This window comes from Hyla sarda, chromosome 6 (assembly GCF_029499605.1).
Source record: "Hyla sarda isolate aHylSar1 chromosome 6, aHylSar1.hap1, whole genome shotgun sequence".
Lineage (NCBI taxonomy): Eukaryota > Metazoa > Chordata > Amphibia > Anura > Hylidae > Hyla > Hyla sarda.
In genome coordinates, this window is record NC_079194.1 from 265,988,166 (window position 1) to 266,013,856 (window position 25,691).

At 45.2% G+C, this 25,691-nt stretch overlaps 1 protein-coding gene across 10 annotated transcripts in view; it reads left to right on the forward strand.

Annotated features, from left to right (window-relative positions):
* Positions 1 to 25,691, forward strand: part of MARK2 (microtubule affinity regulating kinase 2) — a 729,699-nt gene that overhangs the window by 284,737 nt on the left and 419,271 nt on the right. The gene's annotated exons all lie outside the window — the stretch shown is intronic.

Below are 25,691 nucleotides of genomic sequence, written 5' to 3' on the forward strand. Positions count from 1 at the left end.
CCCATCCCCGTGTCATTTCATTAAACCCCTTCCCTGTGCCATTTAATTGCCCCCTCCTCTCAAACCCTGTGCCATTTCATTAACCCTCCCCTCCTTCCCCCTGTGTCATTTCATTAAACCACCCTCCCCCCATTGCTAATCCATTAACCACCCCACTCCAATCCTCCCGGTGCCAGTTTATTAACCCCCCTCCCCTTCTTACCCGTGTCAATTCATTAACCCCCACCCATCCTCTCCCCTGTACCAATTTCTTAACCCCCTCCCCTTTCCCCCCTTGTGCCAATTCATTAACCCCCCACCCCTCCTCCACATGTGCCAATTCATTAAACCCCCTCCCCTCCCTCCCCCATTGCTAATCCATTAACCACCCCACTCCAATCCTTCCTGTGCCAGTTTATTAACCCCCCCTCCCCTTCTTACCCGTGCCAATTCATTAACCCCCTCCCATCCTCTCCCCTGTGCCAATTTCTTAACCCCCTCCTCTTCTCCCCCTTGTGCCAATTCATTAAACCCCCCCCACCCCTCCTCCCCCTGTGCCAATTAATTAAACCCCCTGAATTATGGAACCCAGCAATCATGTCACAGGGGTTCCGTGAGCTCCACTGAGCTGGCAGAATCTTTCTTTCACTTTAGATGCCGTGATTGGCATTAATCATGGCGGCAAAAGCCTTACTCTGCCCCTAGACATCTTATCCCCTATATAAAGGATGGCCACCACAACCCCACTATAGACTTGCATTGAGGGGTGAGGTGTGGCATCACAAGGGGGTGGGGCCATAACATCACGATCCTCCGGCCCCTGCATCGCCAGTCATCAGGCACTGAGTGAAGCTCGCTCAGTGCACCGGATGACAGGAGGTCTTTAGGAGAGATCAAAGGATAGGGGATAAGATGTCTGATCAGGGGGGGGGGGTCCCGCCACTGGGAACCCCCGCGATCATACATCTTATCCCCTATCCTTTGGATAGGGTATAAGATGTCTAGGAGCGGAGTACCCCTCTAAAAGCAGGGCAGCGCCGGGATCGCCACTGCCCGGCATAAGAAGGGAGTGTGTCGCTTCAAAGCCGCTTTAGGATCCAGGGTGTACAGGTACGCCCATAGTCCTTAACCCCTTGGGGACGGAGCACGTTATGACCCTAAGGACAGGAACATTTTTTGCAAATCTGACCACTGTCACTTTAAGCATTAATAACTCTGGGATGCTTTTACTTATTAATTTGATTCCGAGATTGTTTTTTCGTGAAATATTCTACTTTATGGTAGTGGTAAATTTTCGTCGATACTTGCATCATTTCTTGGTGAAAAATTCTAAAATTTTATGAAAAATTTGAACATTTTGCATTTTTCTAACTTTGAAGCTCTCTGCTTCTAAGGAAAATACACATTCCAAATAAATTATATATTGATTCACATAAACAATATGTCTGCTTTATATTTGCATCATAAAGTTGACATGTTTTTACTTTTGGAAGACATCAGAGGGCTTCAATGTTCAGCAGCAATTTTCCAATTTTTCACAAAATTTTAAAAATCGGAATTTTTTATGGACCAGTTCAGTTTTGAAGTGGATTTGAAGGGCCTTCATATTAGAAATACCCCACAAATTACCCAATTATAAAAACTGCACCCCTCAAAGTATCCAAAATGACATTCAGTAAGTGTGTTTACCCTTTAGGTGTTTCACAGGAATAGCAGCAAAGTGAAGACTCTTGTAGACTCAGTTTTTGAATTTTTGTGGGGTAATAGGCGAAAAAGCCCCCCAAAATTTGTAACCCAATTTCTCTCGAGTAAGGAAAAACCTCATGTGTATGTCAAGTGTTCGACGGGCGCAGTAGAGGGCTCAGAAGGGAAGCAGAAATAATGGGATTTTGGAAAGTGAATTTAGCTGAAATGGTTTTTGGGGGGCATGTCACATTTAGAAAGAAAGCCCCTATGGTGCCAGAACAGCAGAAAACCCCACATGGCATACCATTTTGGAAACTGCACCCCTCAAGGCTCGTAACAAGGGGTCCAGTTAGCCTTAACACCCCATAGGTGTTTGACGACTTTTCGTCAAAATCGGATGTGTAAATGAAAAAAAAAGAAATTTTCACTAAAGTGCAGTTTTTCCCCCAAATTTTCCATTTTTACAAAAGGTGATGAGAGAAAATGCCCCCTAAAATTTGTAACCCCATCTCTTCTGAGTATGGAAATACCCCATGTTAGGATGTAAAATGCTCGGCGGGCGAACTACAATGCTCAGGAGAGAAGGAGCGCCATTGAGCTTTTGAGAAGAGAATTTGTTTGGGATGGTAGTCAGAGGCCATGTGCATTTACAAAGCCCCCCCCGTGGTGCCAGAACAGTGGACCCCCCACATGTGACCCCATTTTGGAAACTACACCCCTCACAGAATTTAATAAGGGGTGCAGTGAGTATTTACACCCCACTGGCGTCTGACTGATCTTTGGAACAGTGGGCTGTGCAAATGAAAAATTACATTTTTCATTTTCACGGAACACTGTTCCAAAAATCTGTCAGACACCTGTGGGGCGTAAATGCTCACTGCACCCCTTAATACATTACATGAGGGGTGTAGTTTCCAAAATGGGGTCACATGTCCATTGTTCTGGCACTATGGGGGCTTTGTAAACACAAGTGGCCTTCAATTCCAGACAAATTTTCTCTTCAAAATCCCAATGGCGCTCCTTCTCTTCTGAGCGTTGTAGTTCGCTCGCAGAGCATGTTACATCCACATATGTGGTATGTTGTCACTCAGAAGAAATGGGGTTACAAATTTTGGGGGCCTCTATTCCTATTTTCCCTTGTGAAAATGAAAAATTTAGGGTAACACCAGCATTTCATTTTCCCATCCAAATTTAATGAAAATTCGTCAAACACCTGTGGGGTGTTAAGGCTCACTATACCCCTTGTAACGTTCCGTGGGGGGTGTAGTTTCCAAAATGGGGTCACATGTGGGTATTTATATTTTTGCGTTTATGTCAGAACCGCTGTAAAATCAGCCACCCCTGTGCAAATCACCAATTTTGGCCTCAAATGTACATGGTGAGCTCTCACTCCTGAACCTTGTTGTGCATCCGCAGAGCATTTTACGCCCACATATGGGGTATTTCCGTACTCAGGAGAAATTGCGTTACAAATTTTGGGGGTCTTTTTTTCCTTTTACTGCTTGTGAAAATAAAAAGTATGGGGCAACACCAGCCTGTTAGTGTAAACATTCCAGAAATGCTGGGAGTTGTTGTTTTGCAACAGCTGAAGGCTCCGTTTTGGAAACACTGCCGTACAATAAGTTTTTCATTTTTATTGGGGGGACAGTGTAAGGGGGTGTATAGTGGTAGTGTTTTACCCTTTATTTTGTGTTAGTGTTGTGTAGTGTTTTTAGGGTACATTTGCACTGGCGTGTTATGGTGAGTTTCCCGCTAGGAGTTTGCGCTGCAGCGAAAAATTTGCCGCAGCCCAAACTTGAAGCAGGAAACTTACTGTAAACCTGCCTGTGTGAATGTACCCTGTACATGTTTCAAAACCACAACTCCCAGCATGTACTGACAGACTGTGCATGCTGGGAGCTGTACTTTTGCAGCAGCTGGAGGCACACTGGTTGGAAAACCTTCAGTTAGGTTCTGTTACCTAGCTCAGTATTTTCCAACCAGTGCGCCTCCAGCTGTTGCAAAACTACAACTCCCAACATGTACTGATCACCGAAGGGCATGCTGGAAGATGTAGTTATGCAACAGCTGGAGGTACGCAACTACAACTCCCAGCATGCCGAGACAGCTGTTTGCTGTTTGGGCAAGCTGGGATTTGCAGTTTTGCAACATCTGGAGAGCTACAGTTTTAGACACTGCAAAGTGATCTCCAAACTGTGGCCCTCCAGATGTTGCAAAACTACAAATCCCAGCATACCCAGACAGAAAACAGCTGTTTGGGTATGCTAGGAGTTGTAGTTTTGCAAGACCTGGAGGGATACAGTTTAGAGACCACTGTATAGTGGTCTCAAACTGTAGCCCTCCAGCTGTTGCAAAACTACATATTCCAGCATGCCCAAACAGCTGTCTGGGCGTGCTGGGAGTTGTAGTTTTGCAATCCCTGCGACCAATAGCAGGGATAGGAGGGGTGGCACCCCTGCCAGCTCACTCCTATCCCTTCAGGGGGATCGTAGGTGTCTTAGACAACCACGATCCCCCTTATATTCCGGGTCACCGGGTCACCATAGACCAGTAATGACCCGAAATCGTGCAAATCGCAAGTGAGAATTCACTTGCGATTTGCCGCGATCGCCGACATGGGAAGGTCTGATGACCCCCCAGGGCGTTTGCACGGCATGACTGCTGAATGATTTCAGCAGGCATCCCGGCGCGATCCCCGCCCCGCGCGCGGTGAGGGCCGGCATTCTCCATGACGTACGCGTACGTCATGGGTCCTTAAGTACCAGGGTGTCATGACGTACGCGTACGTCAAAGGTCCTTAAGGAGTTAAGGACTCAGCCCTTTTTCACCTTAAGGAATGAGCCCTTTTTTGCAATTCTGACCACTGTCACTTTATGCATTAATAATTCTGGGATGCTTTTACCGATTATTCTGATTCCGAGATTGACATATTCTACTTTAACATGGTGGTAAATTTTTGTTGTTACTTGCATTATTTCTTGGTGAAAAATCCCAAAATGTCATGAAAATTTCAAAAATTTAGCATTTTTCTAACTTTGAAACTCTCTGTAAGGAAAATGGATATTCAATATAATATGTCTACTTCATGTTTGCATCGTAAAGTTGACATGTTTTTACTTTTGGAAGACATCAGAGGGCTTCAAAGTTCAGCAGCGATTTTTTTCATTTTTTTTACAAAATTTTCAAAATCGGAATTTTTCAGGGACCAGTTCAGTTTGAAGTGGATTGGAGGGGTCTTCATATTAGAAATACCTCATAAATTACCCTTTAATAGAAACTGCACCCCCAAAGTATTCAAAAGGACATTAAGATATTGTGTTAACCCTTTAGGTGTTTCACAGGAATAGCAGCAAGGTGAAGGAGAAAATTGAAAATCTTCATTTTTTACACTCGCATGTTCTTGTAGACCCAGTTTTTGAAATTTTACAAGGGGTAAAAGGAGAAAAAGCCCCCCAAAATTTGTAACCTAATTTCTCTCAAGTAAGGAAATACCTCATATGTGGATGTCCTCTGTGGGTGCACTACAAGGCTCAGAAGGGAACGAGCGACAATGGGATTTTGGAGAGTGAGTTTTTGTGAAATGGCTTTTGGGGGGCATGTAACATTTCGGAAGCCCCTATGGTGCCAGAACAGCAAAAAAAAAAAAAAAAAAACATAGCATACTATTTTGGAAACTGCACCCCTCAAGGAACGTAACAAGGGGTCCACTGAGCCTTAACACCCCACAGGTGTTTGACGACTTTTCGTTATGTAAATGAATTTATTTGTTCACTATAATGCTTGTTTTCCCCCAAATTTTAATTTTTTACAAGGGGTTATAGGAGAAAAAAAAAATAAATTTGTAACCCCATCTCTTCTGAGTATGGAAATACACCATGTGTGGACGTCAAGTGCACTGCGGGTGAACTACAATGCGCAAAAGAGGAGGAGTCACATTTGGCTTTTGGAAAGCAAATTTTGCTGAAATGGTTTTTAGGGGGCATGTCGCATTTAGGAAGCCCCTATGGTGCCAGAACAGCAAAAAAAAAAATAAAACACAAGGCATACTATTTTGGAAACTACACCCCTCAAGGAATGTAAGAAGGGGTATAGTGAGCCTTAACACCAACAGGTGCTTGAAAAATTTCTGCTAAAGTTGGACGTGAAAATAAAAAATTAGATTTTTCCACTAAAATGCTGGTGTTACCCCAAATTTTTCATTTTCACAAGGGGTAATTGGAGAAAAAGCCTCCCAAGATTTGTAACCCCATTTCTTCTGAGTATGGAAATGCAAATACCCCATATGTGGATGCAAAGTGCTTTGCGGGCGAACTACAATGTTCAGAAGAGAAGGAGCGCCATTGAGATTTTGGTGAGAGAATTTGGTTGGAATAGAAGTGGGAGGCCATGTGCGTTTACAAATCCCCCCCCTGTGGTGCCAGAACAGTGGACCCCCCCCCCCACATGTGACCCCATTTTGGAAACTACACCCCTCACAGAATTTAATAAGGGGTGCAGTGAGTATTTTCACCCCACTGGCGTTTGACAGATCTTTGGAACAGTGGGCTGTTGAAATGAAAAAATTTTTTTTTCATTTTCACGGACCACTGTTCCAAAAATCTGTCACACCTGTGGGGCGTAAATGCTCACTGTACCCCTTCTTACATTACGTGAGGGGTGAAGCTTCCAAAATGGGGTCACATCTGGGTATTTATGGTTTTGCGTTTGTCAGAACAGCTGTAAAATCAGCCACCCCTGTGCAAATCACCAATTTAGACCTCAAATGTACATGGCACTCTCTCACTCATGAGCCATGTTGTGTGCCCGCAGAGCACTTTACGCCCACATATGGGGTAGTTCTGTACTCAAAAGGAAAAAAAGACCCACAAAATTTGTAACGCAATTTCTCCTACCACCAACATGTTAGAGTAAAAATATTTTTTTTTTACATTAACATGCTGGTGTAGACCCCAACTTTACCTTTTCATAAGGCTTAAAAGGAGAAAAAGCCCCCCAAAATTTGTAACGCAATTTCTCCTGAGTACGGAGATACCCCATATTTGGATTTAAACTGTTTCCTTGAAATATGACAGGGCTCTGAAGTGAGAGAGCGCCATGTGCATTTGAGGCCTAAATTGGGGATTTGAATCCACCACAAAAATATCCTATGGCAGTGTTTCCCAAACAGGGTGTCTCCAGCTGTTGCAAAACTCCCAGCATGCCTGGACAGTCAGTGGCTGTCCGGCAATACTGGGAGTTGTTTTTCAACAGCTGGAGACTCTGTTTTTGAAACCGTGCCGTACAAGCCTTTTTTTTTTGGGGGGGGGGGGGACTGTGTAGGGGTATGTGTATATGAAGTGTTTAACTTTTTTTTTTTTGGTGTAGGTGTAGTGTACTGTTTTTAGGGTACATTCACACGGGCAGAGGTTTGCAATTAATCTCTCGCTGGGAGTTTGCGCTGCAGAGGAAAATTTGCCACATTTCAAACTTAGAGAAAAATATATAATAAATAATTATTATATAGAATCCAGTCCTCTAGAGACAGTATAGATGAAAGAAAATGAAAAAAAGAAAGATGGAAAGAAAAGAAAGGAAAAAAAGAAGAAAGAAAAAGAAAGAAGAAAAAGTGGAAAAATAGAGGTGAAGTTAGGAAGGTGGAAAGGGAAAAAAGGGAAATAGAAAAATGGGGAAATATATGAATGAATGGATTATGCTACCCGAATTAGGACGGATACATACAGTGGGTAACAAAAGGTTGGGCACCCCAGGTAAAAATTTGTATTAATGTGCATAAAGAAGCCAAGGAAAGATGGGAAAAATCTCCAAAAGGCATCAAATTACAGATTAGACATTCTTATAATATGTCAACAAAAGTTAGATTTTATTTTCATGATTTACACTTTCAAAACAAAAAAATGGCGTCTGCAAAAGTTTGGACACCCTGCAGAATTTATAGCATGCACTGCCCCCTTTGCAAAGCTGAGACCTGCCAGTGTCATGGATTGTTTTCAATCATCATCAGGGAAGACCAGGTGATGTCAATCTCAAAGATTTTAAATACCCAGACTCATCTGACCTTGCCCCAACAATCAGCACCATGGGTTCTTCTAAGCAGTTTTCTAGAAATCTGAAACTTAAAATAGTTGACGCTCACAAAGCTGGAGAAGGCTATAAGAAGATAGAAAAACGTTTTCAGATGTCAATATCCTCTGTTCGGAATGTAATTAAGAAATTGCAGTCATCAGGAACAGTGGAAGTTAAAGCAATATCTGGAAGACCAAGAAAAATATCAGACAGAACAGCTTGCAGGATTGTGAGAAAAACAATTCAAAACCCACGTTTGACTGCACAATCCCTCCAGAAAGATCTGGCAGACACTGGAGTTGTGGTACACTATTCTACTATGAAGAAATACTTGTACAAATATGGTCTTCATGGAAGAGTCATCAGAAGAAAACCTCTTCTACGTCCTCAACACAAAAATCCGCATTTGAACTTTGCAAATGAACATAAAGACAAGCCTGATGCATTTTGGAAGCACGTTCTGTGGACCGATGAGGTTAAAATTTAACTTTTTGGCCGGAATGAGCAAAGGTACCTTTGGAGAAGAAGGGGACCAGAATTTAAAGGGGTATTCCTGGAAAAAATATTATTTTTTTTTTATATCAACTGGCTCCAGAAAGTTAAACAGATTTGTAAATTACTTCTATTAAAAAATCTTAATCCTTTCAATAATTATCAGCTGCTGAAGTTGAGTTGTTTTTTGTCTGGCAACAGTGCTCTCTGCTGACATCTCTGCTTGTCTCGGGAACTGCACAGAGTAGCAGAGGTTTGCTATGGGGATTTTTTTCTAAACTGGGTGGGTCCCGAGACACTTGTCATCAGAGATCACTTAGACAGAAAAGAACAACTCAACTTCAGCAGCTCATAAGTACTGAAAGGATTAAGATTGTTTAATAGAATTAATTTACAAATCTGTTTAACTTTCTGGAGCCAGTTGATTTTTTTTCCTGGATAACACTTTTAATGAAAAGAACCTCTGTCCAACTGTTAAGCATGGGGGTGGATCAATCATGCTTTGGGGTTGTATTGCAGCCAGTGGCACAGGGAACATCTCACGAGTAGAAAGAAAAATTAATTCAATAAAATTTCAGTAAATTTTGGATGCTAACTTGATGCCATCTGTGAAAAAGCTGAAGTTAAAAAGAGGATGGCTTCTACAAATGTATAATGATCCTAAACACACCCCGGGGGATTACATAAAGAGGTGTAAACTGAAGGTTTTTCCATGGCCTTCACAATCTCCTGACCTCAACATGGATAGACCTTAATGGATCTATGGATAGACCTTAAAAGAGCAGTGCGTGACAGACAGCCCAGAAATCTCAAAGAACTGGAAGACTTTTGTAAGGAAGAATGGGCAAAGATACCTCAAACAAGAACTGAAAGACTCTTGTGATACTTGCCAAAGGAGACAGTGCATGCTATAAATTCTGCAGAGTGCCCAAACTTATGCAGACACCATTTTTTTCTGTTATTTTGAAAGTGTAAATGATGGAATTAAAATCTAACTTTTGTTGCCATATTATAAGAATGTCTAATGTGTTATTTGATGCCTTTTGGAGATTTTTCCATCTTTCCTTGGCTTCTTTATGCACATAAATACAAATTTTTACCTGGGGTGCCCAACCTTTTGATCCCCACTGTAGGTTATAAAAATTATAGACATTTGTTAAATTGGTACAACATGCATCTGTGTAGGCCCTTCACAAGATGTCATAAAATAGAGGTAAAATTAAGATTAAAATGGTGGTATGACTAGATGAAAGTCTGTTAATAAAGATATTAAGGCTATGGTTCTGATACGGTAATGTCCTAGTAGCAGTAAGTTTGCAATAGTAAAATGGTGTATCTTTGAATCCTATTTAAACAATGTTGCCAGAGCGTTCACAGCAGAGGAATGGTATGAAATTGCTGGAATAGGTGTAATACCTTCAGTCCGCAATGTGGGGTTACTCACGATTACAGTAGCCGGCGTTTTAAATGTTTGCGGCAGATGTAGTATTCGGAGCTGGCTCGGTGTAGGGTCTGGCCTTGGATGAAAGAATCCAGCGGACCCGGCAGGGTGCAGGTGGGCACGGATAGGCGTCCGGCCAAAAGAGATGGAGATAGAGGCAGGTAACTGGATTTGTGTGTGAACTGGCGTCCTCGTGGTGGATCGCGCGCGCGATTTCTTTAACAGTGGTCCAAGTTCTGGGGTACTGCAGCGCTGCCAAGTCAGGAACCATATGTTTAAAGAGAACATAAAGGTGCTGATATTGTACAGTTCGAGATAATAAACACGGCTATACGTGTTTCAAGACACTGTCTCATTCTTCAGTTATTATATATATTATATATATTTGGCTACCCCCCCCCCCCCACACACGTCCAGGCAGGGCGCCAAGTAGTTGTAGGTAGGGGCAGGGGTATATAACGCCCCTGCTTCTACGGAAGGGGCATTCAAATCTCCCGCCAAATCCTTTGATGCTCCCGCAACCACTCACGTTCCCGGAGCCTCGCTGGTCAGGAATCAGTCTCGGGTAGGGCAGGCATAGCATCACTAGTAACTTGCCGGCTGTCAAGGGTGTGATGCTTTCATCAGCATTGTGAGAAATTCCAGTATAATAATCAGATATACCAGTTGCCACAGAATAGGAAAGTGTTAAAGAAGTTTTCACCATTTAAATATACAGCTCCCAGAATTACTTAAAGGGGTACTCCACTGGAAAACATTTTCTTTTATATCAACTGGTGCCAGAAAGTTAAACAGATTTTTAAATTACTTCTATTTAAAATCTTAATCCTTACAGTACTTATAAGCTGGTGTATGCTCCACAGGAAGTTGTGTAGTTCTTTCCAGCCTGACCACAGTGCTATTTGCTGACACCTTTGTCAATGTCAGGAACTGTCCAGAGCAGGATAAGTTTGCTATGGGGATTTGCTCCTAATATGGACAGTTCTTGACATGGACAGAGGTGTCAGCACAGAGCACTGTGGTCAGACATAAAAGAAATTAAAAAAGAAAAGAACTTTCTGTGAATTGCTTATACAGCAGCTAATAAGTACTGGAAGGATTAAGATTTTTAAATAGAAGTAATTTACAAATCTGTTTAACTTTGTAGCACCAGTTGATTAAAAAAAATGTTTTCCAGTAGAGTACCCCTTTGAGCAGTGGTGAGGTTATCCTGGGAGTTGTAGTTTCACTCACCATAACTGTAGAACTGACAAGCGACTACAGCTCTGATACGACATAGAGAGGAGAATGTACTATGATATCAGTGACTACAGGTGACGTCTTCTCTATAGTCTTCCCTTATCTAATTCAGATGGTACATACCGCCAGGACTTGTTCCAGCTAAAACTTCTCTCTGCAGAATGTGACGTCCAGACGTCTCCTCACTATGTCAGCGCATTCTCATCCTCTATATGAAAACAAGTATTATTATAAACCTGTCAGACACTGTATCCTCTAAATATAATACTACCATACACTATACTCTTTGATTATAAACCTTCCATATACCATACCCACTGAATATAATACCAACACATACTGTACACTCTGAATATAAATCTGCCACATACTGTACCCCTGAATATAATACCGCCACACACTGTACCCTCTGAATATAATACTACCACAAACTGCACCCTCTGAATATAACGTTGCCATGCAGTGCACCCTCTGAATATAATACCACAACCGCAGTAACACCCCTCAACATCCGTTAGCTGATGCTATTACCATTAGGTAGGTAGCAGTTTCCCCACATTAGGTAACATATTTTCCCCACATTAGGCAGCATAGATTCCCCACATTTGGTACCAGTTCCCCCACATTAGGTAGGTACCAGTTCTCCCACATTAAGTAGCAATTTCCCCACATTAGGTAGCACAGATTCCCCACATTAGGTAGCAGTTTCCCCACATTAGGTAGCATAGATTCCCCACATTCGGTAGCACAGATTTCCCACATTAGGTAGCATAGACTCCCCACATTTGGTAGCACAGATTCCCCACATCAGGTAGCAGTTTCCCCACATTAGGTAGCATATTTTCCCCACATTAGGCAGCATAGATTCCCCACATTTGGTACCAGTTCCCCCACATTAGGTAGGTACCAGTTCCCCCACATTAAGTAGCAATTTCCCCACATTAGGTAGCACAGATTCCCCACATTAGGTAGCAATTTCCCCACATTAAGTAGCACAGATGCTATTACCATTAGGTAGGTAGCAGTTTCCCCACATTAGGTAACATATTTTCCCCACATTAGGCAGCATAGATTCCCCACATTTGGTACCAGTTCCCCCACATTAGGTAGGTACCAGTTCCCCCACATTAAGTAGCAATTTCCCCACATTAGGTAGCACAGATTCCCCACATTAGGTAGCAATTTCCCCACATTAGGTAGCATAGATTCCCCACATTCGGTAGCACAGATTTCCCACATTAGGTAGCATAGACTCCCCACATTTGGTAGCACAGATTCCCCACATCAGGTAGCAGTTTCCCCACATTAGGTAGCATAGACTCCCCACATTTGGTAGTAGTTTCCCCACATTAGGCCGCAGGTTCCCTTGCAGGTTCCCGACAACGGGTCAAAGTCTCCCCACACTAGATGGCTGGTTCAAACCCCCCCCCCCCCCCCCCACAAAAAAAACCCACATACAACACAGAGAGACACACACACAAACACACACACAGTCAGAGAGAGACACACTCACAGACAGACACACACACACTCACAGACAGACACACACACAGTCACACACACACAGTCGCACAAACACACAGTGTCACACAAACGCAGAGTCACACACACACACAGTCACACACAGACAGAGACACACACAGACAGAGAGACAGAAACACACACTCACCCATCCAGCGCAGCGATCCTTTGACTCCTGCGCGGCCATGCGGTGGGACGTCAGGTCGGCGCAACCGAAGACGTGGGAGCGGAGGCCGGGCACAGTGCTGGTGAATGCGAGGGGGAGTGATGACGGACGGGCGCACAGTGCAGGTGAAAGGCCGGGGGGGGTGGGGGTGCTGGGAGAGGGGGGTGCTGATGGACGGCACACAGCAGCGATGAAGGCCCGGGGGGCGGGTGCTGACGGACGGGCGCACAGCGCAGGTGAGGGCGGGGGGGTGTGCTGACGGAAGGGCGCACAGCGCAGGTGAAGGGGGGGTGCTGACGGATGGGAGGCCGGTCGGGCACAGATGGGGGGCATCTGTGTAGCTGGGGAGGGGGGGTGGGAGCGTCTTGGTGTCACCCCATTAGGTTGGTGTCACCCGATGTCACCCCCCGCACCCGGGTCGCAACGCCACTGCACACACTCTGCACAGTGCGTTCATGCTGTTCATATGTTCATGGCATTAACATTTTCATTCGCTCTTTGTATACCATGTCACGTTCTTGGCATCCACACTGTGTTCATATTGTTTAATATTCTCAAGGCATTCAGCCGGTTCATACACTTATGGTATTTCATACTGTTTTTCACCCATGATTATCTACATCGTCACACGCTCGTACCATTTATACTGTTAACATGTTTCATGGCATTGATGCTGTATTTATACGCTCACAATTTTCATATGGTAATACGCTCCCAAGTTGATACTGCTCATGGCGTTCGTATTGTTCATACGCTCATGACATTCATATTGGCATTTATACTATTCATACGCTCATGACTTTATACTATTTATATGCTCATGGCATTGATACTGTTCCATACACGCACAGCATCGACGCTGTTCATACACTCCGGCTGTGATGCTGTTTCTTGCTTTTACAGCTTGATACAGTTTCATACGTGTATGGAATCGATATGGTTTCATACATTTATGACATTGATGCTGTTCATACGCTCTTGGAATTGATGCTGGTTCATACGCTCTCCGCATTGATGCTGTTTTCATACGCTCATGCCATTGTTGCAGTTTCTTACGCTCTGCAAGTGGATGCACTGTGTAATTGTTACTGACGCGTCTTCAGAGCAACAACATCACGACACATAGGCGGTTGTATACCCTTATACCTGCCACGTCTGTAGGGGGATGCACTGCGCAATTGTTGTTACTGACACGTCTTCAGAGGAATAACAACAAGTTACACAGGCGGTTGTATACCTGTTATGCCTGCCACGCCTGAAGGGGGATGCACTGCGCAATTGTTGTTACTGACACGTCTTCAGAGCAACATTACGACATATAGGCGGATGTATACCCTTATACCTGCCACGTCTGCAGGGGATGCACTGTGCAATTGTTGTTACTAACACTTCTTCGGAGCAACTACATCACGACACATAGGTGGGTTATACCCTTCATACTTGCCACGTCCACAAGGGGATGCAATGCACAGTTGTTGTTACTGGACACGTCTTCAGAGCAACAACATCATGTCACACAGGTGGTTGTATACCTGTTATACCTTTCACAGCTGCAGGGGGACATGCTGCGCAGTTGTTGTTAATGACGTGTAGTCAGAGCAACAACATCTCAACACATAGTTGGTGGTAAAACCTGCATACCTGCCTCGCCTGCAGGAGGATACACTACAAAGTTATTGTCTCGATCATGTTTCACAGAAATTATTTAATGACACACAGGTGGTTGCAAAAAAAAAAAAAAGCCCATGTCCATAGCCACGATGGTTACTGGGACCAGACACATCCATAGGCATGATGGTACACAAGATCTGTTTAATCCACAGGCAAAATTGTTTACGTACGTGCCTATGGGTACGTTGGTCACAAAAAGACCGGTCATGTCTAGAGACACGATGGCGATGAAGGGATCAGTAAATCACAGCAGGACGTCATTCCTAAGATCATTTTGAGTGGGTAGCTTGTCAGTTGAAGGTATGGTTTAGTTAGGCAATTTACTTATTCAACAGTTGTTTTGATTTACAGAAGATATGGCGCCACAAGGTTATCATCACCGAGGTCTGTCAGGTAGCGTGTGGTGTGGTGAGGTAAGTATGTATTGCCGTAATCACGAGCACGTGTGTGAAGCCCTGAACACAAAAATATATATATATATATATATATATATATATATATGATGTAAGTGATCTTTTTTATATTAAATATAATAGGGAAGGCTAGAGGATAATGTAGCAGGCAGCGGTGGGGAGAGTGCTCGGGGGAGCTGCAGCAGCGGGGACTGTAGCAGTATGTGTCCCCTACATCCCCGCTGTCTGCAGTGAGAGTGCTCGGGGGTCGCGAGGATGGAGAGACAGCTGGTATGACCCTCGGTCACAGCGATCCCCACATCGGGGATTCAATAAAGTGTCAGCTGCGGTTGTAGGGCTCAGCCTGTGTCCTGCTAGCGCGATCGCGATCCCCATAGCGGGGACTGTATATCATGGCAGCCACTGCGCTAAACTACTGTCACCTGCTGGCACACAGTCCCCATAGTGGGGAATGTATTACATCCCCATCAGACCCAGCGCGATCCCTGCCAGCCCCAGCGCGATCACCATGGGGAATTAATAATATGGCAGCCGCAGCACTTCGGCTATCACAGCAGGAGACATCCTCTTGCTGGGTTAGCCGAACTTACACTGAAGTGAAAGGTGTTTGACACATACACTATATGTGGTCATGTTACACGCGCACCCTCCACCCCAACAACCAATGGTAGGGGGCAGGTGTGCGCGTGTCAGCCAATGGAGCTGTCTTAGTCCAGAACTGAAAAGTGCTGTCATATATCACATTCTATTTCAAAATACATTTGAGGACATTTATCAAAACCTGTGGAGAGGCAAAGTTGAGAGGAGAGGCAAAGTCAGCTCGCTTCTTTAATTTTTCATAGGCCTTGTTAACCCCTTCAGGACCAAGCCCATTTTGGCCTTAAGGACCGGAGCGTTTTTTGCACATCTGACCACTGTCACTTTAAACATTAATAACTCTGGAATGCTTTTAGTTAATCATTCTGATTCTGAGATTGTTTTTTAGTGACATATTTTACTTTAGCACAGTGGTAAAATTTTGTGGTAACTTGCATCCTTTCTTAGTGAAAAATCCCAAAATTTCATGAAAAAATTTATTAAAGTTTTGCATTTTTCAAACTTTGAAGCTCTCTGCTTGTAAGGAAAATGGATATTCCAAATAATTTTTTTTTTGGTTCACATATACAATATGTCTACCTTATGTTTGCATCATAAAATTTATGAGTTTTTACTTTTGGAAGACACCAGAGGGCTTCAAAGTTCAGCAGCAATTTTCCAATTTTTCACAAAATTTTCAAACTAGCTATTTTTCAGAGACCAGTTCAGGTTTGAAGTGGATTTGAAGGGTCTTCATATTAGAAATACCCCATAAAAGACCCCATTATAAAAACTACACCCCCCAAAGTATTCAAAATGACATTGTAAGTGTTTTAACCCTTTAGGTGTTTCACAGGAATAGCAGCAAAGTGAAGGAGAAAATTCAAAATCTTCATTTTTTACACTCGCATGTTCTTGTAGACCCAATTTTTGAATTTTTGCAAGAGGTAAAAGGAGAAAAATTTTACTTGTATTTGTAGCCCAATTTCTCTTGAGTAAGCACATACCTCATATGTCTATGTTAATTGTTCGGCGGGCTCAGAAGCGAAGGAGCGACAAGGGGATTTTGGAGAGAACATTTTTCTGAAATGGTTTTTGGGGGGCATGTCACTTTTAGGAAGCCCCTAGGGTGTCAAACCAGCAAAAAAAAACACATGGCATACCATTTTGGAAACTAGACCCCTTGGGGAACATAACAAGGGGTGAACCTTAATACCCCACAGGGGTTTCATGACTTTTGCAAATGAAAATTTTTTTTTACCTAAAATGCTTGTTTTCCCAAAAATTTAACATTTTTGAAAAGGGTAATAGCAGAAAATACCCCCCAAAATTTGAAGCACAATTTCTTCCGATTCAGAAAACACCCCATATGGGGATAAAAAGTGCTCTGCTGGCGCACTACAGGTCTCAGAAGAGGAGTCACATTTGGCTTTTTGGAAGCAAATTTTGCTCTGGGGGCATGCCGCATTTATGAAGCCCCTATGGTGCCAGGACAGCAAAAAAAAAACCACATGGCATACCATTTTGGAAACTAGACCCCTTGGGGAACATAACAAGGGGTAAAGTGAACCTTAATACCCCACAGGGGTTTCATGACTTTTGCAAATGTAAAAAAATAAAATAAAATTTTACCTAAAATGCTTGTTTTCCCAAAAATTTAAAATTTTTGAAAAGGGTAATAGCAGAAAATACCCCCCAAAATTTGAAGCCCAATTTCTCCCGATTCAGAAAACACCCCATATGGGGGTAAAAAGTGCTCTGCTGGCGCACTACAGGTCTCAGAAGAGAAGGAGTCACATTTTGGCTTTTTGGAAGCAAATTTTGCTCTGGGGGCATGCCTCATTTAGGAAGCCCCTGTGGTGCCAGGACAGCAAAAAAAAAAAACAAAAAAAAAAACACATGGCATTACATTTTGGAAACTAGACCCCTCGGGGAACGTAACAGTGTTACATTGAGTTCTTACACCTCACAGGTTTTTTGAACAGTGGGCCATAAAAGTTTGATTTTTTTTGCACTATATTGATAGTTTTACTCCAAATGTTTCATTTTCACATTGGGTAATAGGGCAAAAGGCCCCCAAAATTTGTAGAACAACTTCGTCTGAGAAAAAAAATACCCCATATGTGGATGTAAATTGCTCTGTGGACACACTGCAATGCTCAGAATGGAAGGAGTGAAAATTTTGTTGAAATTGAAGTTGGGGGTCATGTGTATTTATAAAGCCCCCAACAGCAAAAAAAAAACATTTGTGACACCATTTTAGAAAATACACCCCTCAATAAACGTAACAAGGGGTACAGTGGGAAATAACATCTCACAAGTTTTTTGAAAAGTGGGCTTAAATTGAAAAATTCGATTTTTTTACACTAAAATGCTGGGGTTACCCAATTTTTAACATTTTCACAAGGGGTAATATGAGGAATTGGGTTACAAATTTTGGAGGGCTTTTTCCCCTGACTGGACGGGCGCACAACAAGTCTCAGAAGTCATAGAGGTCACTTTGTATTTGTGGCCTATGGCATATCAGTAGCTGACGGTTACATACATTCCGAGGAAAATACAAAAATGAAACACCCACATGTGACACCATTACAGAAAGTACCCACCCTGAGGAATGGGTATAGGGGTAAAGAGGACATTTCTAACGCACGGGTGTTTCCTAAATTTATTTTCCAGGAATGGATGAAGGGTAGCTTTTGAAAATTGCAATTTTCAACCTATGCTCTGCTTCATCTTTCTGGGAACAACTAACATGTGACTCTGAATTGTCGCCTGGAAATACGACAGAGCTCAGCGAGAACTCTTCGCATTTGAGGCGGATGTTTGTTACGGACCTAACAGTTACATACATTCGGAGGAAAATACAAGAAAGGAACACCCACATGTGAGATTATTACAAACAGTACACCCCCCTAGGGAAGGTGTATAGGGTGAAGTGGAGATTTGGAACAGACGGGTGTTCCCTTCATTTATTTTCCAGGAATGGATGAAGTGTACTATGGGGGGAAGAAAATTGCAATTTTAGAACTGATATGCCAATTATTTTCCCAGAATGATGACCCAGAGTACAGCCAAAAGTAAAAATGATGCCCGCCCCAAACCCTATACTCTTAATCATCATTCTGGGAAGGGGATGTGTGGGGCCGTCCCTATTCTGTTACCTCAAATGCGCAACCCGCTCAGGTGGGGAGAGAGAGCGTTGGGCATTTGAGGCAACTGCAGTGGCGTTGCGACCGGGGTGCGGGGGGTGCGGAGCGCACCGGGTGACACCAGCCTGGAGGGGTGACACCACGGCCGGCAGCACACACCCCCCCCCCCCATCTGCACACCGTCACTCAACTCAGCCGGTATTTGCAGAATCCCCAGACAGAAGAGGCTTCTTTCATGACCTGCAGGATGCCGCACTCCAGTTTCAGCCCCCAACACAATCCTATCACCCAGCCCCAGGAAGCTGCCTCTTTAAGACCTGCAATGCTTTCTGGGAACAGAAGTGCTGTGCGCACGTCTGCTCCCTCCCCCGACGTGTCCCTGCCTCATGTACTCCGCGTCTGCATGGGTGATAAATTCCTCCCCATCCCCCGGATATTCCTGGACCTGGAACCGCCCGGGGAGAGGAGAAAGTGAAGACAAGAGACTGGTGAGCTGGTGAGACCTCTCTGCAAAACTGTGTATTTAATGCAGTGTTTCCCAACCAGGGTGCCTCCAGCTGTTTCAAAACTATTACTCCCAGCATGCCCGGACAGCCTCTGGCTGTCCGGGCATGCTGGGAGTTGTAGTTTTGCAACAGCTGGAAGCACCCTGGTTGGGAAACACTGATTTAATGTAACAGGGAGAAAGGGGGTGCTGAGAGGCTCTGGGGGGTGCCATTGCCAGGAGGATGATCCTCCTTATGTATTATGGGGGTGCTACTGATGAATGATGGGGTTGCTGCACCCCCATTATCCATCAGCAGGATTATCCTCCTGTGAGTAGCACCCCCATCATCCATCAGCAGGATCATCCTCCTGTGAGTAGCACCCCCATCATCCATCAGCAGGATCATCCTCCTGTGAGTAGCACTCCCATCATCCATCAGCAGGATCATTCTCCTGTGAGTAGCACCCCCATCATCCATCAGCAGGATCATCCTCCTGTGAGTAGCACCCCATCATCCAACAGCAGGATCGTCCTCCGGGATGATGGGGGTGCTACTGGCAGGAGGATGATCCTCCTTATGTATGATGAGGGTGCTACTGATGAATTATGGGGGTGCTGCACCCGCATGATCCATCAGCAGATCATCCTCCTGGATGATGGGGGTGCCACTGGCAGGAGGATGATCCTCCTTATGTATGATGAGGGTGCATAAGGAAAGACTATAGAGAAGTCACCTGTAGTCACTGATATTATTGTGTATTTTCCTCATTATGTCCCATCAGAGCTGTAGTCACTTGTAAGTTCTGCAGTTGTGATGAGTAAAACTACAACTCCCAGCCAGGGCCGGTGCAAGGATTTCTGCCTACACAAGCGAAACTCCATTTCGGGAATCTCGGTGGGCCGCAGCCATAAAACCAGAGAGGGTGGAGTGGTGGCAGTGACCTCTGCTGTGCGGCGGCGGGGCGCACAGTTGGGGGTCTTACTATAAAAAAAAGTCTTCATTTTTCCGCCCCCATCAGCTGCGAGTCCATGCACCCTCAAGCGGACGCATGGTTTGCCTTATGACAGCACCGGGCCTGCTCCCAGCATAACCTCACCACTGCTTAGGTCATACTGGGAGCTGTAGTTTTAATTGGTGAAACCTTTTTTAGCGCTTTCCTATTCTTTGGCAATTGGTATATTTGATTATTATACTGGAATTTTTCACGCTGCTCTACATCAGTGGCGCAACAGGCTAAAAACTTACTGGGGGGGGGGTAGGTATGGGGTGACACCATTTTATATCGCACCGGGTGACACCAACCTTAGCAACGCCACTGGGCAACTGCAAACCTCCAATGCTGTTGACTCTGTGTCCCATGACCCATTTTTTAGGGGGAAGAAAGAAAAGAAAGATATTGGGGGTATTGAGAAAAAGGTTTTGTTTTGTTTTTTCTGTTTTTTTTTTTTGGGGGGGGTTGGTATTAAATTTGGAAGACCATGTACCCTGAACTGGTACATTGGAGTTGAATTGTGGGGAATGAAAATTAGGGCAAAGAGCGGAAAATTTAGTACTCCATGGAAGTGTGATACTCCCTGAAGCAGCCTATGCAGAGGCCCGAATGATCGGGGCAAGTGTCGCATTGAGTGGTGGTGTCCTTCCGAATGCCCCTCTTGCGACACACTCTGCATTTCTTTTGAGATTTCTTCCCTTCTTTCCAGTGTGGGGGATCACACCTGGAAAGTTTTGGCCGGGGACGATCCGGGGACCTGAAGTTCCAGAGGTGCTCTGACCCGCTCTTTGGTGGTCACCATAGATGAGGGCCTTTAGAACTTCCTCTTGGAACTCCAGGTATGTCCCTGTGTTGCCAGCGTTCTTGTACAGTACAAAAGAGTTGTACATGGCAACCTGTACCATGTAGACCGCAACTTTTTTGTACCATATCTTTGTTTTCCGCATGGCATTATATGGCTTGAGGACTTGATCAGAAAGATCAACTCCCCCCATATACCGATTGTAGTCCAGAATACAATCGGGCTTGAGAACCGGTCCCACGGTACCCCACACAGGGACAGGGGTGCTGCCATTCCCATGAATTGTGGTGAGCATAAGGACATCCCTCTTGTCCTTATACTGGACCAACAACAGGTTCTCATGGGAAAAGGCACGGGACTCACCCCGGGGGATAGGAGTCTGCAGGGGATAGGAAGGAAGGCCTCTTTGATTCTTCCGGACTGTCCCACAAGCGAGCGTGGATCTGGCAGCGAGGGATGTGAAGAGAGGGATACTAGTATAAAAGTTATCCACGTAAAGGTGGTAACCTTTATCTAGCAAAGGGTGCAAAAGGCCCCAAATTATTTTCCCGCTAACACCCAGAGTGGGGGAACAATCTGGGGGTTCAATGCAGGAATCTCGTCCCTCATACACCATAAACTTGCAAGTGTACCCGGAGGTACTCTCGCAAAGTTTCTACATCTTCACGCCATACCGCGCTCGCTTGGTAGGGATGTATTGCCGGAAGCTGAGCCTCCCCTTAAAGCTGATGAGCGACTCATCAATAGCGACCTCCCTTCCAGGGACATAGGCCTCCCAAAATCTGGCCCCGAAGTGATTGATGACCGGCCTGATTTTATACAGGCGGTCATACGCAGGATCAGTTTGGCGGGGACATGCCGCATTATCAGCATAATGCAAACATCTCCGAATGGCCTCGAACCGGGAACGTGCCATGGCCATACTGTAGAGGGGTGTCTGGTAAAAGACGTCCCCACTCCAATATTGCCTGACACTGGGTTTTTTAACTAGACCCATATGCAGCACGAGGCCCCAAAAGGTCCTCATTTCGGCTGCATCGACTGGAGTCCAGCCGCCGGGTCTAGCTAAAAGTGAGCCCGGGTTAGCGGCGACGAACTGTTGGGCGCACAGATTCGTCTGTGTAACCATTAGATTAACAAAGTCGTCACTGAAAAAATGACCGAAAAAGTCCTTTTCAGTGAACCCGGCGATGTTAATCTTGATTCCTGAGTCGCCAACAAACTCAGGAAGCACGGGCTCGTGGTCCGCTGGCTCAGCCCAGTCAAGTTCTCCGGTACGAGGTAACAGTGACCTTGGCAGGGGGGCTTCACTAGTATGAGCGCCAGGGGGACTCATACTAGCATGGGGCACAGGGTCAAGGGCAGAGGAGGTTTGCGGCACCGCACGGCGGCGGCTCCGCCGCCTTGGTGGCTCATCATCTGAACTAGATGATAAGGAGAACGATGAAATAAGGAAGGTGGGGTCTTCATCATCCTCTGAGCCACTCTCGGTGTCGGAGGCAATTATGGCATATGCCTCCTCCGCCGAAAACGCTCTGCGGGCCATTTCCCTACTCTAATGGGGATACAGGGGTGTGTGTGTGTGTGGGGGGGGGGGGGGAAAACTTTATTGGTGTGTGTGATGTGGTGCGATACTACCTCCCTAACCTGCCCTAGCCTAACCTAACTAAACTAACCCGCCCTAACAGAAAAAAATATAAAATAAAAAGGGAACTTCTAGCGCAAAAAAAACCCTGCGCCAAAAAAATAAGCGTTTATCTAATCAGTGGTGTGCGCACTGATTAGCGCTTGTGGCGGCAGGGGGCGCAGAAGTCAGGGGGGGGTCCGGCCACTCAGCCCAGAACAGTGGCTGGTGGCTTGTACTCAGACCCCCACACAAAAAACCCGAAAAATAAAACAAAAAACCGCTTAACCCCGAAAAAAATGCACCCGCCTGAACCAACAAAAAAAACGCTGATCAGTGATAAATCACCGACAGCGGTGGGACAGGCAGCACACACAGGTTCGGTCCGTCCACACAGTACACGCCTGCTACTGGTGGCACGGACTGCCTATGGGTGCAAAAAAAAATACGCGTTAACCGAAAAAAGTGTCTTTACCACAAAAAAAAATGCTGATCAGTGATAAATCACTGACAGCGTTGAGGCACGCCGCACACACAGGTAAGGTCTGGCCACACAGTACACACCTGCTACTGGTGGCACAGACCGCCTATGGGTGCAAAAAAAGCGCTAGAAAACGCGTAAAAAAGCGCCGGCACCACACAAAAAAAACGCTGATCAGTACCACAGGACTGATCAGCGGCGGGTGGACTTTAACAAACAGTGGCGGACCGCTCTTTTATAACTAAGAGGGTCCGCACACACGCTTAGGGAAAAAATAAAAAAATAAAAGATCTGCGCCAAAAAAAAAAAGGCAGGCGGAAGACCGCAGCGACCCAGCAGGGCCGAGGTCACGCAGCTAAAGGTGCTACGGACCCACGGACACCCACTGAGGTACGCCGGGAAAAAAAAAACAACTTTTTTTTTAACCCTAACCTGTCCCTACCTAAATCTAAAGCTATCCCTGGGGATTTCTGTGCCAAGGGGCCACAGAAAGGGGGCAAGGGACACTTTTTTTTTACTGAGGGGATGGTGGGCAGCACGGGGCTCCGTCCTGCACACCAGATCTGAGTGGAATGGCGGGCAGAACGGAGCAACGTGCTCCTAGCCCCCACCATCCCCTCCCATTACATTGTGATTGGTGTGGCCACTTTGGCCACCCAATCACAACTGTACTGAGGGGGGTGGCCACAATGCCAGCCCCCAGTACAGCAAGGATGGTGATTGGTGTTGTATACTACACCACCAGTCACCATCTATATCCGGGTCACAGGGTCACACGTGACCCTGAGGACCCGGAACCGCTGCAGAACACCGGTTAGTAGTTACCGGCGTCCTGCAGCGATCGCCGGTATAGGAGGTCCTCCGGACCTCCTCCGGCACACTGCCGGGATGTCTGCTGATAGAAATCAGCAGACATCCGGCTCCGATCCCCGCCCGGCGAGCGGCGGGCAACGGAATCGCAGCGCATCGCTCATCTGAATTGATGAGCGATGTGCTGCGATTGCCGACATGGGGGGACATAATGACCCCCCTGGGCTATATGCCGGGATGCCTGCTGAACGATTTCAGCCGGCATCCGGCTCCGGTCCCCAACCGGCTAGCGGTGGGGGCCGGATTTCCCACAGGCGTATGGATACGCCCTCGGTCCTTAAGGACTCGGAATGCAGGGCGTATCCATACGCCCTATGTCCTGAAGAGGTTAAGAATGTAAGAAGCAAGCTGATTGGTTGCTATAGGCAACTGGCCAACTTTGCCTCTCCACAGGTTTTGATAAATCTCCCCCATTATTTTTCACTACACCAGCTGGCATGAGTCCGAAATCTCAGTGCAGCCGGGCTGACAAGCAAGCACAGCGCAGCTTCTTGCCTGTCAATCAGACAGGTGGGAGCAAGCGCTGTGCCCGCAGCACAGCAAAGAGCACTCCTGACATAGGCGGCTGTGTCATCAGGCTCCAGCAGTGAGAGGGATCGCAGCATAGAGGAGGAAGAGAAGTGAGCCTAGGCAGGCTTCATGCCCCCTTCCTCCCTTCACATGGGCAGCAGAGTGAGCAGTGAAGCAGAGAAGAAAAAGGTACAAAGGGAGTGTTTAGAAAAATAAAACGCAGTGTTAATGTCAGGTAGAGTCAGGGACAGATTGAGAGGGGGGATTAGGGACAGTTTAGTTCATGATAGGTACTCTTTAAATGTAAGAAGAGCCGCTGGAAGCTGTAAATCTCTTTCTAGGTAGAGGTGAGGAGCTTTTTCACTAGCCTTTAAAATCCACAATGGCCCTCATTTACTTAGAAAATCGGGTTGTAAGTCTATCTTGCTTTCTTACCCGACTGTTTTTTCCCCTGGTATTTATTATTATGTTGCATCCTGTTTGTCGCACGTGGGCTTTGTTGGTTTTGGTTTCCAACTCCTCTGAGTTGTCAGGAAAAAATCCACAACAATTCAACAAATTCGGGTTGGAAACCTTTATAAATACGTGGGAAAGCTCAGAAATGTCGGGTTACGCCCCTTTTTCGGGTTTGGGAGAATCCACATCGGGTCCATCGGGAAAAAATGTTGCATCATGTCGCAGACTGGCGCACGATGTCTGCGACATGTCGCAGACAAAGATGCGCCAGAAAAACCCGACAAAACAAGTCGGGTTTAGAATAGTAAATGAGGGCCAATGTCTTAAAAAGTTTCCTCACCTGGTGTCCAAAGGAGCAACTAACCTTGACATGTGTAAATGGCAGTATAGGAAGTGTAGAATTATACCAGGCATGTCGAGAGGTGCACCAAGACAGCGATTCAGGGCATGTACTTAAGTAATACAGATGTTTTGCCAGTGAAAAGCCCTTTTTGATTGGTCAGTTCTTCCAGCCATTGACATGTTTTGTAGGTCTGAATTGCCTGTGATTTTTTTTTTTATAGCAAATATGGTTTCATGTTACAGTGGCCTAGGAATGGTCTATTGTATGTTGAAAATATTGTATCCTGAGGCCATTGTAAGTTGAGGAACCACTGTACACACAACATACAGGACAGCACAGTGCATATTCCATACACCTCATATACACACAACATACTGTGTACATTACACCGATACAAACGCATGCACATTGCATCCGCAGTACAAACACACACACATACACACTACATAGATGCAAATACACACACAGAATCACACTTACATTATAGAATAGACTAGCGGTACCCGGCACGGGTTGCTGCACCCAAGAAAAAACACACATATTTAGCGTCAACTGTAAATTAAATTGTCTTTATTTTATTGTAATGCTTAATGATATACAATATTATTGGTGGTTTTATTTGGTATATAAATTTTTTGGTGTGCCAACTCGCGAGCAAGGAACATACAACTGGCCATGAATTTTCCAAATTCAATCCAGTAATTGGTCTTGTGCTTTGATGCTTTGTCAC